Genomic DNA, 16,157 nt, shown 5'->3' on the forward strand with positions numbered 1-16,157 from the left:
AAAAAAATGACAGTCTTAGTCAGTAAAATGACAGGCAAAGCATTTTTATGAGTTAAAATTTTTTTTTTTATTTTGTCTCACAAAAATCATATGGACCAAAGAATTCTGTGGTCCACATGGACATAATAATAATAATCAACATTTAAAGTAATAATTAAATGTATGGGTGTTATGGGTGTTGTTAATACTAAGTGGACTGAGACCTGATCACAACAAAAATAGACAAACATGAGATATGAGGTCACGTCCACACTAACCCGTTATCATTTGAAAATGCATTTATTTTGCTACGTTTTCACACTTTCAAGATTTTCACACTTTAAAATTTCTTAAAAAGTGAGTTTACAAAAAACAAAAAAAAGACAGCACACCTAAGATTAAAATTAGTCTGGGCTGCATTAATTGCAAAAGTTTAATACTTAGTGTTGGGGCTTTAGAATAAATCCTAACCAGAATGTTTGAAGATTATCAATCAAAAAGCCCTAAAATAAGGACAAGAGATCACCACATATCAAAGACCAGTTTTTCTGGTGTACTTTCAAAGATGTCCACAGTTCCCTTGTGAGTAGAGAAGTCAAAGACAAGAATGTGTTTGTGTGACCATGACGCAGAGAGATAACCAACTTTCACACACTCACAGTGGATCTGACAGATTCACTTCATCAAAATCACAATCTGCTCTTTTCTACAAACAACATCACAGATTGTCTCTCTATCAGGGAAGATTCTCCCCACAGCATTCAGAAGCAACATTCATCATTTCAACCCGTTAGCGTTATGATGTCTGCGAGGGTCTCCTGCACTGAGCCACGACTGAGTTTGTGCATTTCTCTGTGCGTAACCTCAGGATGTTTCTCTTGATCGTAATGAAAATCTCTTGAGGGCTGAAAACCACTTAATGCTTTCAATTTATCAAAATGCCTCAGATGTGCTTTTAATATGTGTGCACAAAACAGCCACAGCAATCTAATTGTGCAGATCTTCTCCCCAAATGGACTTTCTAAACAATAAAAACCTGAGTACTGATTGGAGTCCTTTTGTGCAGCATACTGGTGTCCTCTCAGGTTGTTAAATTCAACATGAAACGTATTTGCAGCCCATTTTACTTTCACAATCTGGAGTATTTCAGATTGACACAGAAAATACAATGAGGCTATTGACTGTATCCATAGGTTAATTGATTGGATGGTGAAAAGCGGGCATTCCATAATAATAATAATAATAATAATAATAATAATAATAGAAAATGGAGTCAGATCTTAAAATGGGGATTGTGGAGGACTACTCCCCTCCTGAACCACCACCTGTTTTTTTCTGACCGCGACTTGGAGGCAGATAATCAAGTTTACCCTCCAGAACATTTCAACGTATCTCGATGATAACGCTTCTATTTCAAATGTATTATCATTATTACTGTAACCTTGATTACATTAATGCCAACTGGAATTAAATTGCATTAACTATTAGCAAGATTTTATAAGGGCTGCTGCCCTGCAGTCTAAAACAATGACTATATTGGTATTTGGCCATTTAACTCGCATGGCCTAGGTGATATCAACCAAAAGAAGTTATTTCGGAATAACGCAGACTGACGAATCATGCTCAATAAGAGCAGGATCGAGTACTATGAAAGCAAATAATGTCCATTTTGATTTTATGCTGACTTCAAAACCCTTTTGTTTGGCCCTGCTGAGGCCTGTGACAGTCTCGCTAAAGTTCTCTTGTCTGTGATGGACACATCATTATCCTTCTTTTTCCAGCTGACTAAATGAATCATCATGGGGCACCGAACTCAGAACCACGAGGAGAAAGTGATTTCGGCTGCAGCTCGACGCAAATTGAACAAACTCTTGGGGGGGGGTTACAGACTGAAGGGTGTTATCTGAGTGAGTGTCTTATCTGTGAGTCAGCGCAGCTCACCTTGCACATCAATGTAAACGGCACACACATTAATGGACACACAACACACTTGTAGAGAATATCACACAGTAACTATTCAGTAACTATTCCATTGGCTTGAAGCTTCCAGCAGGCGACTGAAATTCCATGCAGAGTGTGGAAATGCAGATGTGTGTGAAGCAGGATATCAATGAGATGAAACGATAAAGAGTACAGCATTACTCGCATTAAACACTGAGAAAATCGATCTGTGACCCTGACCAACAAATTACAGTTCTAACGAATTTGTTGTCAAGCCAACATGATCACAAGGGAAATCGATGTGTTGCTTCCGAAAGTTCATGTACCCTTAAATCAACCCCATTCTGATGAATTACTGAAAAGTGCCATCGCCCTTCATACATTTTTGCATCAATTCAGATTCACATTTTCCTCTTGCTACTGATAATGTTGCACAAGCAATCTCCAAGACAAGGGTTCTGGTCTCATGGGAACCAGGAAGTAATCGCGTTCTCGTAAACAATGGTAGCCATAATTCTGAGGTTGCATTTTCACTGTAAAATGACATTTTAATTTCACTCATGGTTAGGTTTAAAAAAAATTAGAGTGTAGAGTAAAAAAAAAAAGCATTTCTGTTGACTGTATTACATACTCACTTTTAGTGTTAATCTGTGGACATTTTATCAGAAACACCCGGAAAGCTCACAAGTACCCATACGTTCAACATCACTTCCAGCATCAGCCACTGTGGGGCAGTGATTTAAAATTCGGTAAGCACTGACCGATTTCAGCAGCAGAATGTTTGACCTACTGTTGTCGAATTCACTCTGTGATTAGTTTAAGTGGCCGAAAATTTGAACCAGGTAAATGCTTTTGCATTCACATTGTCCCTGGCCTTAATATCTAATTTTGGTCCACTTTAGCTGTGACACATCTCAGTCAATTTTCCATTCACCTTGTGTGGTCTTAGTGAAACCCAGCCTACATAAACATTATTGTAATATAATATTGATGATGGTGACTATTATATTCAATTTTAAAGCAATGCTTCTCAACAGCAGGGAAAAACAAATGCAAAGAGCTAAATGCAACTAATAAAATGCAACTATGCTACAGTTCAGATTTACGAAAGCAAAATGAATTGTCTTATCAGTTTTTGAGAAGGGAGGAGAAAACGCTTCCCATAGCTTCCAATTAAACTCTACAGTATTTTGCCACTAATTGGTAGTAGCTAGCCAAATTAGGCAGATGTCAACATGGACAGGGTGTGTGACATGCCCTCATCCTCGAAAACTACACAAGGTGAAATAAAATATCACCTAGACTACATTAAACAAAGAGGATGAAGGAGAAAAAGAACATTTTGCTCTTTCTTTTCAACTGGCCGGGTTTAATACTGCCTACAGCCTTTCTGAAAAAGTGAAAATAAATCTATTTTGAATTTCTAAATACTGTCAGAGCTCTTTCTAAGCAGTCTCTCTCTCTCTCTCTATGGTTGAGGGTTTTGGGTTGTTGTAGGAGTTCACTATCTCGCTCTCTGCAGATGGTGCCGTCTTTTCTTATCTAGAAGAATGGCTGCTGCCTCCGTTTTTCAGACGCCCTTATCTGGGAATCCTTTAAATTGAATATTTACTGGGCTGATGTTGGAGCGCTGCAGGCTCGGTTCTTCCCCTGCCGGACGGGCCTGAGCGTTCATTCTTCAGCTACACAAACTGGACCTGTCGGAAAAAATAGCACCATGATTGATTATACATTCAGGTGAAATGAATGGACTGTAAAGCTGTGAATATCCAAAAAAGGATGTTCTGGAAATTATGCAAACCTCTTTCATTTTATATAAAGGTAAGTGCAAAGGAAATGGGATAAAAAGCCTACCTTTGGATTTTTCATACAATAAAAAACTTTCCCTCAGAAATTCATTTTTTTCATCATTTGCAAAGAAAAAAACTAAATGCTTTGACATAAATTTTGTCACTTTGCTGTTCACAGTTTTGTTGTCTGTCCATTCCAAGGACTTCTATAAAACCTGGAAAGAGACAACTGCTAGTATTTCCATTCATCTCAATAGCAGATGATCGGCTGGTGCATGCAGTCCTGGAAGTGTGCAACTTGCATGCTGCCATCTTGCCTTTGGCCTGATTTTTTTGAGCTGCCTATTTCATGTGACTAATCAGTCTGGAACCTCAGAAAAATTACATCATGACAACACTGATTGGCTGCTTGTACTACAAGATTGCGCACAGTAAAGGCTTGTGGGCCCTTCACTAGTGACTATGCTGAGCTGTAACATAAAAGGCAACAAACAGTGAAGAGCAAACAGAGAAAAAGCCACCCAAAGAATCTGTCAATTGTTAAACTTCTACAAAAATATAATGAAATATTTGTGATTTATTTGTTGCTTGTAATTTTTTTGAATATCCCAATGGAGAAATATGCTTTTTTGCAGACTGATCTCACTGTGAATTCGGCAACAGTAGGTCGAAAGTTCTTCAACTGAAATCGGTCTGTGCTTACTGAAAGTTAAACTGCTGCCCCCAGTGGCTGAAGCTGGAAGTGTTTCTGCAATTATGGGCACGTTTGAGCTCCATTTTATGGGTGAAATGTCCACAGAGTAAAGCGAGTTTTATTTACGTAAATGATGTAATACAGTCAACAGGAATGCATATTTTGTTGCCTCTACCCTCTAAACCAAACCCTAAATCTAACCATCAGTGGAGTACAAATGTAATCTTAGAGGGAAATGCAACATCTCCTGTTTTCTAAAGAACCAGAACTTGTGTCTCAGAGGCTGCTTGAGCAATGTGATATCAGTAGCGCCACAGGAAAATAAAAATAAAAATTTCAATTGATGCAAAAATTGGAGATGGCACTTGACAGTAACTCGGCAGCATGGGGTTGATTTCAGGGTACCTGTATATTTGGTAGCAACATGTCCAGATTACAATACCAGCAGGAGCTAACTGGACTATGCTGAGCAGCCAAACCTCGATCCTCTGGTCCATTCTCTTCTTCAGAGACCAGCATCAGGATTGTTTGGCCAACATCGGCAGAGAGAGGCATCTCACAGAGCTCACACAGAGACATTTTTCTCTCAGAAATTCCTGCATGTTGAATTAATGAGTGCAGTTGAGGGTGTAATTGCAGAGTCAAAGCTGTGAGGCACGATAATGTCCCCTGAATAAAACCCTGGCAGAGTTTACATCCTGAACAATATTAGCGGATTACACACATCAAACAAGCTCTGATTAATGCCTGAAAGCAGGACAGAGTCGACTGAAACTGGCGGAAATCTGAGATAATTGTATGAATATTTGAAACTGCTAATAACTTAAAGACATTCTGCACAATTAAAAGTGCACTATGTGAACAACATACTCGTGTAGAATCTTATTTAAGAGTTCTTCAGTTGTATGGACATACAGAGCTGAAATATTCTTCTAAAAAACTTTGTTAGTGTTCTGCAAAAAAAATTCATACACATCTGGGATGGCCTGAGGGTAAGGAAATGATGAGAAAATTGTCATTTTTTGGGTGGAGTATTCCTTTAAATTTTTAGAATTTTTAGAAAAAATAAAAAAAATCACTGTAGAAAAATGGCAGAAAATTGCCATTGTAGACCTCACATTCGCATATATTAACAAATGTTGTTGCACAACCACTTCCATCTTTAAGGGATCGTTCATCCAAAAATGAAAATTCTCTTATTATTTACTCACCCTCATGATATGCCTTGTGTGTATGATTTTCTTTCTTCATCAGAACACATCTGAAGAAAAATAGACATATTTCTTAGCTCAGTAGGTCCTTAAAATGCAAGTGAATGGAGATTTCTCTTTTGAAGGTCCAAAAATCTCAGACTGTCACCATAAACATCATTGATACGACTCCAGCTGTTACATTAATGTCTTCTAAAGTGCTACATTTTTGGGTGAACTATCCCTTTAATAGACTGTCACTGTAGTGTTGGTCTTTGATTTGATTCGTCATATGATCGTACTTGCAATTAAAACCGTTCATTATGTTATAGCTTGGCTCCTAATACATTTTGGCAGATGCTATTTGAACCCTGGTGCAAATAATGGTATATGCTATTTACACCCCAGTGCAAATAGTGGCCGATATTATTTGCACCCCTTACCCTGGTACAAATAATAGTAGATACTATTTGCACACGTATTTAAATACTAACATACAGTACATGGGCATCACTGCAGTGTGTTTATCGAGTTTATTAAGAGTCCCACAGACACACTACATTAACCTCTACCCCTAAACCTAACCTTAACCTTACCTTAGAAAAAAATAACCTTGGTTTTAATACAGTATCCATAGTTTCACTATGGTATTTTGTTGTAAATTTACAGCAACCACAAAATTAACCATGGTTACCACCATATTACTGTACTAACACCATGGTTAATTGCATTAAAACTATGGTTTCTGCCAAAAAACATGGTTACTACAATATTACTGTAGTAATACTGTGATGCAATCTACACACAAGCGATGCCGAGCCACGGGAGTAAGAGGAAGGGAACGAGTCCTGTCGACAGACCCCTCCTGCGGATCAAACCCTTCTCTGCACTCCCCGACATTCACCATGAACAAATCACTGCGATGAAATCAACATTTATATTTCTTTTTATCTATTATTTTAAGTAATATTAAAAGGAAATATTAAGAGTGGAAGCAGGAAATTGGATGGGAAAAAGAGTGGGACAAAAGGTGAAATCGAACCGGTGTCGCTAGGACAACAATACACATTCACACCATCTTTACACCCCACGCCACTGCAGCGACATCTAAAGTCTAGTTTGTTGTATATTTCTGTGGTTCCACCAGACTACTGGGGTGCAAATAGCTGCACTGTGTGCCAGATGCTATTTACACTAAAGTGCAAGTAGTCACTCTGATAAATTTTCCAGCCAAAAGGCCAGTACCTGCCGGTAAATTTTACTTGCATTTGGTGCTTGTGGGTTTTTAAGGAATAGTTCACCCAAAATTTAAAATTCTGTCAATATTTACTCAACTCATGTTGTTTTAATAATTCCTGTGGAACAGAAGAGAAGAATTTAAAGCACCCATCCCCAAGAGAAATTGTGAACTGTGAAGTCTACAGTATAAAGATTATCATGACTAAAATCTGGGTATGTTGCTCACACAAAGCTATAGTATGACTTCTGAAGACTTGGAATATAGAACACAAGTCGTTTAAACAACTTTTATGATACTTACTTGGTGTTTCTTTTCCTAGCTTTACAGAAATAGTCACTATAGATTATTGCAGTATGTAAAAGAGCTGCATGACGATTCTTCAAAACATTCTCCTTTTGTGTTCCACAGAAAAAAATAACAGCATAAAAGTGAGGTACAACATGAGGGTGAGTGAGTAATGACTCTTTCTTGGCTGAGTCATCCCTTTACCCCCAAAGCTCTGTCAGTAGGGTTTGGGCACCATAAAGGAAATGGAAAGCATTCATATTTGAGAGCCACTTGTCATGTTTTGATTATAGAAATCTTCACCTGGCTTTGTTTCTGTTATAAGAGCTCTTTACTATCAGCAGCTGAATGTGACACATGACAATGATTAAAGAAAAAATCTTGTGTATTGTTTCAAGATTGTATTAAGAGTGACTGCATAATGCAAGCCATTCCTGCCAAACACTACACAAACAACAATTGCCTTAAAAATCTAATTTTGTTTGGCTCTTTTCTCCCGTTTCCATGTCACTTAATTTCCTCTGAGCAAAAACAAATCGACTCTCAGTTAAACCAATAATGGCTACTGCATTTCACTGAGAGATTTTATGTGGAATCTGTTAAATCCGAGGTGGAATTATGTCTTCAGGCGGCAGTTTACCTTCAGTACATCTTCAGATGGACTTAAGCAAGACAGCAATATGTTAAGAGTTGGTGACGATATTATACATCCAGTGACTCCTGTGTCAGCAAATCCCCTAGTTTCGTTTTGTGGATTTTGCTGCCACCGTGTGGACGTACAACTGAACAGCACCATTTAAACTGATTAGGCTATAATTAAGCAATCTCCTACATCACACAAACTGCTCTGAAAGCGCAGACACTGAGGGAAGAGTTACTGAATGATTGCATTGATTAAAATCAGTGTGCTCTGATTACATAGAGAACTTTTATGAATAAATAAATATGCATTTAGTGAGGTGCGATACGGCCTCGTTCTGAGCGCTGTGTGCTCTATTACTGTCCACACGGTGGTGCTGTTGTATCAGAGTTCAAATCAGTTCACGCTACAGGTACATGAAAAGGAGTGGATGGCTCAGACTGAAGTACCAAACAAAGGTTGCGGGTCAACATCAGCTCTTTATAGTCAAACAAAGTCTACATGTGTTCCTCCAGATTAATACTGAATTATATTACTGCGGTGTTTCACAGGTCTTAGCTGGTTTAAGTTGATTCAGCTGATCTCCCAGCCTGGAGAACTATACCATAAAAAAAATAAAATAAATAATAAAAAAAAAAATAAAAAAATCAATCAATATTTAAAGCTACACTATGTACATTTTTTTTTTTTTTTTTAAATAACAAAATGTTATTAATGAGAGAGTGCAACCAAAATCTATCTTCCAAACCATGTCTTTACCCAAATACACTTTGATAAACCTATGATAATAATTTATATTTTAGAGCTGTCGGGACGGATTTTGTGGGAAATTGCATACATATGTGATTCGCCCTTGCGTGTTCGCTTTTTTCTTACTCAACAGGTAAGATATTTTATTGATATGGTTTATGTATAGTTGTATAATCACAATATACTCAATAAAAATAGTGAAAAAAATAAAATGGTGAAATACAATAATTATACTGTAATCGGTGCAGAACATTTCACTTGCTAACACACGTGTGTATTTCTCTTTATAATGACAGTCATTTATATAAATAAATCATTTAGTCCTAGGCTTGCTAAGGACATGTGAGTCTTGAAATAATGTTGACTACTGGTTGGTAACAATGAAAATCTATAAATGATTTACTACCGTGGTCTATTTGGCCAGAATATCCTGCAGTTATAAAAACTTTACAACGTTTGACCTTATCAGATTAGCAATCGTTATGTCCAATGTTAACAAACGTTGCCTAACTTTTGCATGTCATTTATTTCAAAACATCAATGTTTCCAATAAGTCAAAACAACAGCTTAAGATATGGCACTTACCTGCTCAGGTGACATGTTTTCGGATGTCAACCACACCGTCTTTTTCCAGAGCAGCCTGTATTTCTCCTGAGGTTACCTGTGGGTTTTTCTTTGTATCCTGAACAATTCCTCTGGCAGTTGTGGCTGAAATCTTTCTTGGTCTACCTGACCTTGACTTATCAAGAGATCCCCGAATTTTCCACTTCTTAATAAGTGACTGAACAGTACTGACTTTTTCAAGGCTTTGGATATCTTTTTATATCCTTTTCCATCTTTATATTTTTATATCTTTTTCCATCTAGCCTGCTCAGTGCATCCATGTGAAAGCTAACAAACTCATTGACTATTTATACACAGACACTAAATGCAATTTAAAAAGCAACAGGTGTGGGAAATTAACCTTTAATTGCCATTTAAACCTGTGTGTGTCACCTTGTGTGTCTGTAACAAGGCCAAACATTCAAGGGTATGTAAACTTTTGATCAGGGCCATTTGGGTGATTTCTGTTATCATTATGATTTAAAAAGGAGCCAAACAACTATGTGATAATAAATGGCTTCATATGATCACTATCCTGAAATAAAAGACAGTTTTTTTTTTTGCATGATCAGTCATATTTTCAAAATCAATGCCAAAATTTCACAATTTCTGCCAGGGTATGCAAACTTTTGAGCACAACTGTGTGTGTGTATATATATATATATATATATATATATACACACATTTAAATGTAACTTATGCAATTAAACTTTGAAAATACTGCATGTTATTGCACCCGTGCTAGTTATTGATGCTCTGTGCAGATGTGTGTCCCGTAATTATACATCCATTATAACGTGAACATTACTACACTCATATTAGCTATGCAATGCTTAACAGTTTATTGCATATTATGTATTTGTTAGTTATTAGAGTAATTTTCACAGTGCCTAATGAAAGGAACATTAATGAGACCTGTTAATTTAAATACATATTTAACATCAAGTTACCATGGTTCTTAGTAGTGTACTCTACACCACGCCAGCAAGAAACTTACCCTGATATACATTGTGTAAGTTCATGTGAGACTATAATAATATAATTACAACAGCCAAAATTTTATTGGAAAAAATATATTTCTTACAAAATGTACATATATACTATATATAAATGTAAATATATTCATTTTAGAGAGAGGGGCAAGTTTTGTTATATATACATACATATATATATATGCACACGTATATAGTATATTGTATCATGGTAATACCATTAATACTAATATGATGTTCTTTTAAGTACCATGAAACTGCAATTACATAAATAAGGTAATCACTCAGTACTATTGTTCTACTATCTGATACCATGGTGCACCGTACTCCCTCCAAGAGCAGAGAGGAGTAATAATGCTGTTAACTGTCTCCAGGTATTTTAAAGATCTGACCTGTTAAATGGCCCAGTGAGGAGGAAATAGTCAACACAAGTCATGATGTTGTAGCTGTAATAACGCAAATGAGCTGCAGGAAGAAAAAAAAAGATAATCTGAGTGAGAGTAAAGTGCCAAAACATGCTCGAACACACACACACACTTTGACCTTTCCTATCCAAGGACATACGCATTAGCGCCGCAGAGCGCTGGTAGGTTATCATTAGACTGAGTCCTGCAGGGGTGAATCGGCTGATACTGAGCGCTTTCATATCCAATGGCTGCCCTGCAGGCCGTCCGACTGTTTGTGTTATAATTTAGCTCAGGGGATGATGGGGAAAGAGGAGTTTGGGTAATGAGCAGTTAGTTAGCCCTGCTAGCGTAAAGGCCTTCATTTCAGAAAGATCAGGAGAAAGTGTGTTTATGTGCACGAGTGTAACATTATGTTGGTTACTTAAAAACTGGACAAAACTTATCTTCAATTAAATTCAACATATGGGTTTAGATTTTATTCTTGTAATATTAAAGGGTTAGTTCTCCTAAAAATGAAAATAACATTCTGTCATGTATGGTCGTTCCAAACCCATATGACTTTCTTTCTAGTGTGGAACACAACAGGAGATATTTAGCAGAATGTTCAAGCTCACACTTCCCTTTCCCATCCCATGAAAGTGGATGGGGCAGAGCACCAAAAATTATTTTAAAAGTATTATAATTGTATGAGGAACAGACCTAAATTTAAATTATTATTCACTGATAACACTCTGCCATAGCTCTCAGAACACAGATTGAGAACGACATTACTTATATATTAACGACATATCTTTTACATTTAGAACAGCATTATTAATAGAACATATTTTGTATTTATTAGATGTTTTTCATCTAAAGAAATGTACAGTACATTCAGTGCATGGAAATTAATAACAGCATAAGGCACACAAGGACACAAAACATTAAAAAGCTGTTAATTATACAGCAGATAATCTAAAGCTCAGAGTTTTGCTTAAGGGCACAATGGTGACTAGGGACCCATCCAGTTCATAAATCGCCCCTTCTGGGGTTAAACCTGCATTTTTAATCACTACACTTCCACTACATGACAAAATTAGTTCCATTTAAAATAAACAAAGCTGTTAATGGTCTCACTAACCACAGAATATCAACTTCTCCACAATCACCTTCTGAGCTCTTCTGAAGGCAAAAATGAATTAATTAAATAAAACAACAAGGTTCTGATTTCTTTCAATTTGCACTTAAAGGGTTAGTTCATACTCAAATTGGATGTCTGCTGGGAGTTGCTTCCCCGGACAGCAGCGGAAGCAGATGAATGGCCCACTTGGCTTTCGGCCATCTGGAGGCGATCACGGTACCAGGCTCCGTCAAATGGAGGCTCCGGTCCTCCATTTGAGCTTGGAGGAGCTCCTGGAAGTGCTGCTCCTGGGCCAGGAGGTCCTGTTGTTGCATGTCTGCAAGGGCTCGGATGACTTCGCCCAGTGGTGAGGATTCCATGGCAACAGCTCATCCTTCAAAGATCCTGGGTTTCGGCACCAGTGTAATGGGGTTCGTGGTTAGGGCAAGGAGGAAGTGGGAGTCCTCTAGTTCCAACACAAATAAGTAATTTATTTTTAACAGAAATCTTTTAAACACTCTCTTCTTTAAACACTATTTCCTTTAAACACTCTCATGCCACACAGGCTCAGCGGGTGTGTGTGCGGGTCTTTCTCTCCCTTCTACTGGCATCTGGCTCACTTTTGCCATCTGGCTCATCCTTAACATACTCATCTCCCGATCTCACTCTCCGTTCACAAGCCGGCGCTCGACCACTCCCCCACTACCATGCGCGTCATGCACATCAGCTGCTCTCATGTCAGTGTTTAGTTTCAGTTTCATCAATGCCAGATGTGTCATCAAATAACCAGAATAAATGAGAAAAAAAGTTCTGTCTCTCCTACAACGTGCATCCATGTCTCAATTTGATGTTATTTTTTGTGCAACACAAATACTCGGTGACAGCTGTTATGTTTTGAGTTTTCCCTATGCTGACGCAGTGCTGTTTGGGCAGAGCAAAGTTTACATGTGTCTTGAACAGCCAGATGCATTTACACTTGACCAGTTTTGTCTGGAATGCATCTCAAACCACCTCCTGAAGTGGCTTGAGTGATCGGATTGCAATCCGCCTCTAATGCTTTTCAGAGGGCATTTACACCTGGTCTTTTCATGAAAACACATAAAGTGGTCAAGTGTTAACAGGTCCTAAAACTCACATTTATCTTTCACATCTGAAAGTCACAAGTGCCTGTTTAGTTTCACTGAAAGTGAAAGTTAAAGTGGAGATTTAGAGTACAAAAATGACTTAAAAATTGTTCTGTTTCTGACCCACACCTATCATATTGCAAGATGTGGATTTAAACACTGGAGTGATTGCTTTTATGTTTCCTTTATGTGATTTTCTGAGCTACAAATGTCTGATCAACATTCACATTGTATGGACCTACAGAGCTGAGATATTTGTCTAAAAATCTTTGTTTGTGTTCTGCTGAAGAAAGAAATTCATTCATACAGTATCTGGGATGGCATGAGGGATGAATCAATTATGAGAGAATTACATTTTTCCTTTTAAATTGTTATTCTACTGGATGACATTTCAATAAGAACATTGTGAACTATTTATATTCGGTTCCCAACACAACTGTGTTATTTTGTGGCTTCTGAGAGGTCAGTAGCAGCAATTTATCTAACTTAATCAGCAACAACTAAACATTTTCAGTTGTGTGGCACTTTACAATCTGTGTACAAAGCCTCTCCTCTCCTCTCTTCTTCATTGTGTAAACTCCATCCCTGAAAATCAATCCTCTGTCTCTGTCTCCCTTGGCAACAGGTTATAATCCATGGTTACAAGAAGTGGTTGCTAAATGCGTTGCCAAGATACAGACCCCTCTGCACATCGCCGCTACGTGGGAGGTCACTCAGTCCAGGATGATGGCAGAGAGACAGACATGACAGAGTAAGAGGATGAAAGAGAGACTTTCAGGTCGGGAGGCAGATTTACACACAGCCCTTAAATCCAAATTATCCCATCAGAATCATACAACCAAGAAGATACAAAATGTTCACAATAAGAGTGAGAGATTTGCACCATTATTTATGTATTTATATGTATGTAATTGGAGATATGAAGCTTTTTTTTTGTGTTGTATAAAAAGTCTAAACAGATGATTCAATATCTAAACTTTCTATTGTTTCCTACAGAGGGCAGTATGTGTACATACAGCTGTATAAACTGACAGCATTACAGTTTGTATGCATTATAACTTACATTTTATGTAATTTGATTCTGAAAACATCTAATTTAGAGAAAGCATCTGGATAGGATGAGAGCATTCTCTCTCATTTTGTTTCTCTAATTATTTTGAGGTTGTCTCATGGATAAAGGTTTAAACATCTATTGTTTTTTTTGTTTTGTTTTTTTTTCTAAAGAAAATTGAAAAAAGTGTTGTTTACAACAAAAAGTCTTTAGCACACTGAAATGCATTATTATTATTTTTCTCCATTTGTGTCTGGTGCTGCGAAAATGGAGTCTGTCAGAGTTGTATCAGGAATTTGGAGTGAAAACAATGTTTCATTATAAGGGAACATTGTTCGTCATAAAGTAAATGTGAGGTGGGGTTTGTGGAGGCTGTAAAACGAGCATGGAGAGACAGGGAAAATTGGATTTGGAAACTGTGGAATGCATTTCGATAAATTTACATCTCTGCACATAAATCTGTCAAACAGCACGAGGCAAGAGAGAGAGACAGAGAGAGACAGACAAACAAAGACAGAGAGACACTGATGTGCTAATGTTCAGCAAAAACAGCAGTTAAGTAGGCCTCGTGAACCTACACAGAAGTTTAAACATGTTTTCATCCATGGAAAATTTCAACTGCTCCATCACAAAATTCTCATACCCAGACAACATTAAGAATCCGTTCAATCTTCCAAACTAGAATTCCCATATAATATATGAAATGGATATATTTGTAGACAAAAGTCTCAGCTTATGGGTCATGTAAGAGAACAGGTTTTTATAAAAACACTTTTTTCTGAAAACTGACATTTATTCACTTCATAACATCTTACTGTAATTTGTGTCAACTGCGTCAGACACACTAAAAAGCATCATGCTATTTAAATTTGATTCATCCAACAAGAGTGTAAAGTCTTTAATTATCTAATAATAGTGTTCAGTAAAGGAGTTAAATAATAAAATACATTCTATAATGTTTTTTTTCTGTTTTCACATTATTCTGACTGAGTTGACAAAATTGAATATTTGTCCATCTTAACCATGTGTTGTACACTTGAGCCATTTTTTTACTCAGTTGAAGCTGCCACTATAACCTAAACTAAAATGCCAAAATTATTTTCACCATTCTTAACAGAAACTATCGCAATGGAATGACAGAGTTGAAATGCTGAAGCTGTGACCGCAGAGACTTAAACATTGTTTGCTTATATATATATATATATAACAAAAGTATAAAACTTACCAGACCACGTTTCCTACTGTTGCATCCACCATGAGCAGGAAGTGGGAAAGTTGTCCTCAGAGTTATAGCTGACCATGGCATTGTCTGATTTATATATTTAGGATTATAAAAAATGAGTTGACGCAAAGTGAGGAGACAACTTTGCCTCTTTTTTTTTTTATAGAAAATATCATTTAAAATGTACTTAATGTTTTGTTTGATATCTTACAGATCCTTACCTTTCATTTGATATTTATATTTATGAATTTGTTGCATTTTTAAACACTTTAAACACATACCATTGTTTGGAAGTTTAACATTGTGACCTCTAAATTGAAGTTACATGTGCTTCCAAGTATAGAGCATGCATTAAAAAAATTCTAATAAAATGTTTTAACCCCTGTGCGCTGTTCGGGTCTTTTTGGACCCATTTAGATTTTTTTTTCTTTAATAAAAAATGGTATCCTTTATCTGAGTGGTACAAGACTTGGTGACTTTTCCTCCACTAGCTATCTGAACAAACACACACAAAAAATCTGGACTTGATTTGATGTCTAAGGGGTCGTAAAGAAAAAAGCAACAATTTTGATGCTCCGGGACATTTTTGACCTGCCATAGGAAGTGAATGGGAAATACTAAAATACAGATTTTTTTTTTTTTTTTTTAAATAAAAATCAATAAAACAGACACAATGCAGAACACAACCACACATAAATGAAGGGTTGAGACTATAACTCCCCACCTGCCACACACCCACCCACCCACACACCCACACACCCACACACCCACACACACAGGTTTGTTTGATTATATTAGTGATCTTTAATTGACTTAGATTTGAAGATCAAAGTCATCTGACCAATATAAAAGCTTTAGTTTTTTTTAATGATGAGGACATTTGGCCCTCACAGGTGTAGACAAACCTGTCTATATACCAAACGTACCACACAGGTGAAAGTCTGAGTCTGACCCCTGTTTGAAAATTTTTATTCTAGAATTTTGATGTCTGATTTTTTAAATAAATTACAAAATAACAATTCTTTTCTTTGTAACACAATCAGATTTGACTGTGGAGCATTGTCATGTTTGACAGCATATTGGAGCATCATTGCAAAATATGGCACTTCAAAACAAGTGGTTTAGAAAAAAATGCAACAATTTGACAAAT

This window comes from Myxocyprinus asiaticus, chromosome 26 (assembly GCF_019703515.2).
Source record: "Myxocyprinus asiaticus isolate MX2 ecotype Aquarium Trade chromosome 26, UBuf_Myxa_2, whole genome shotgun sequence".
Classification (NCBI taxonomy): Eukaryota; Metazoa; Chordata; class Actinopteri; order Cypriniformes; family Catostomidae; genus Myxocyprinus; species Myxocyprinus asiaticus.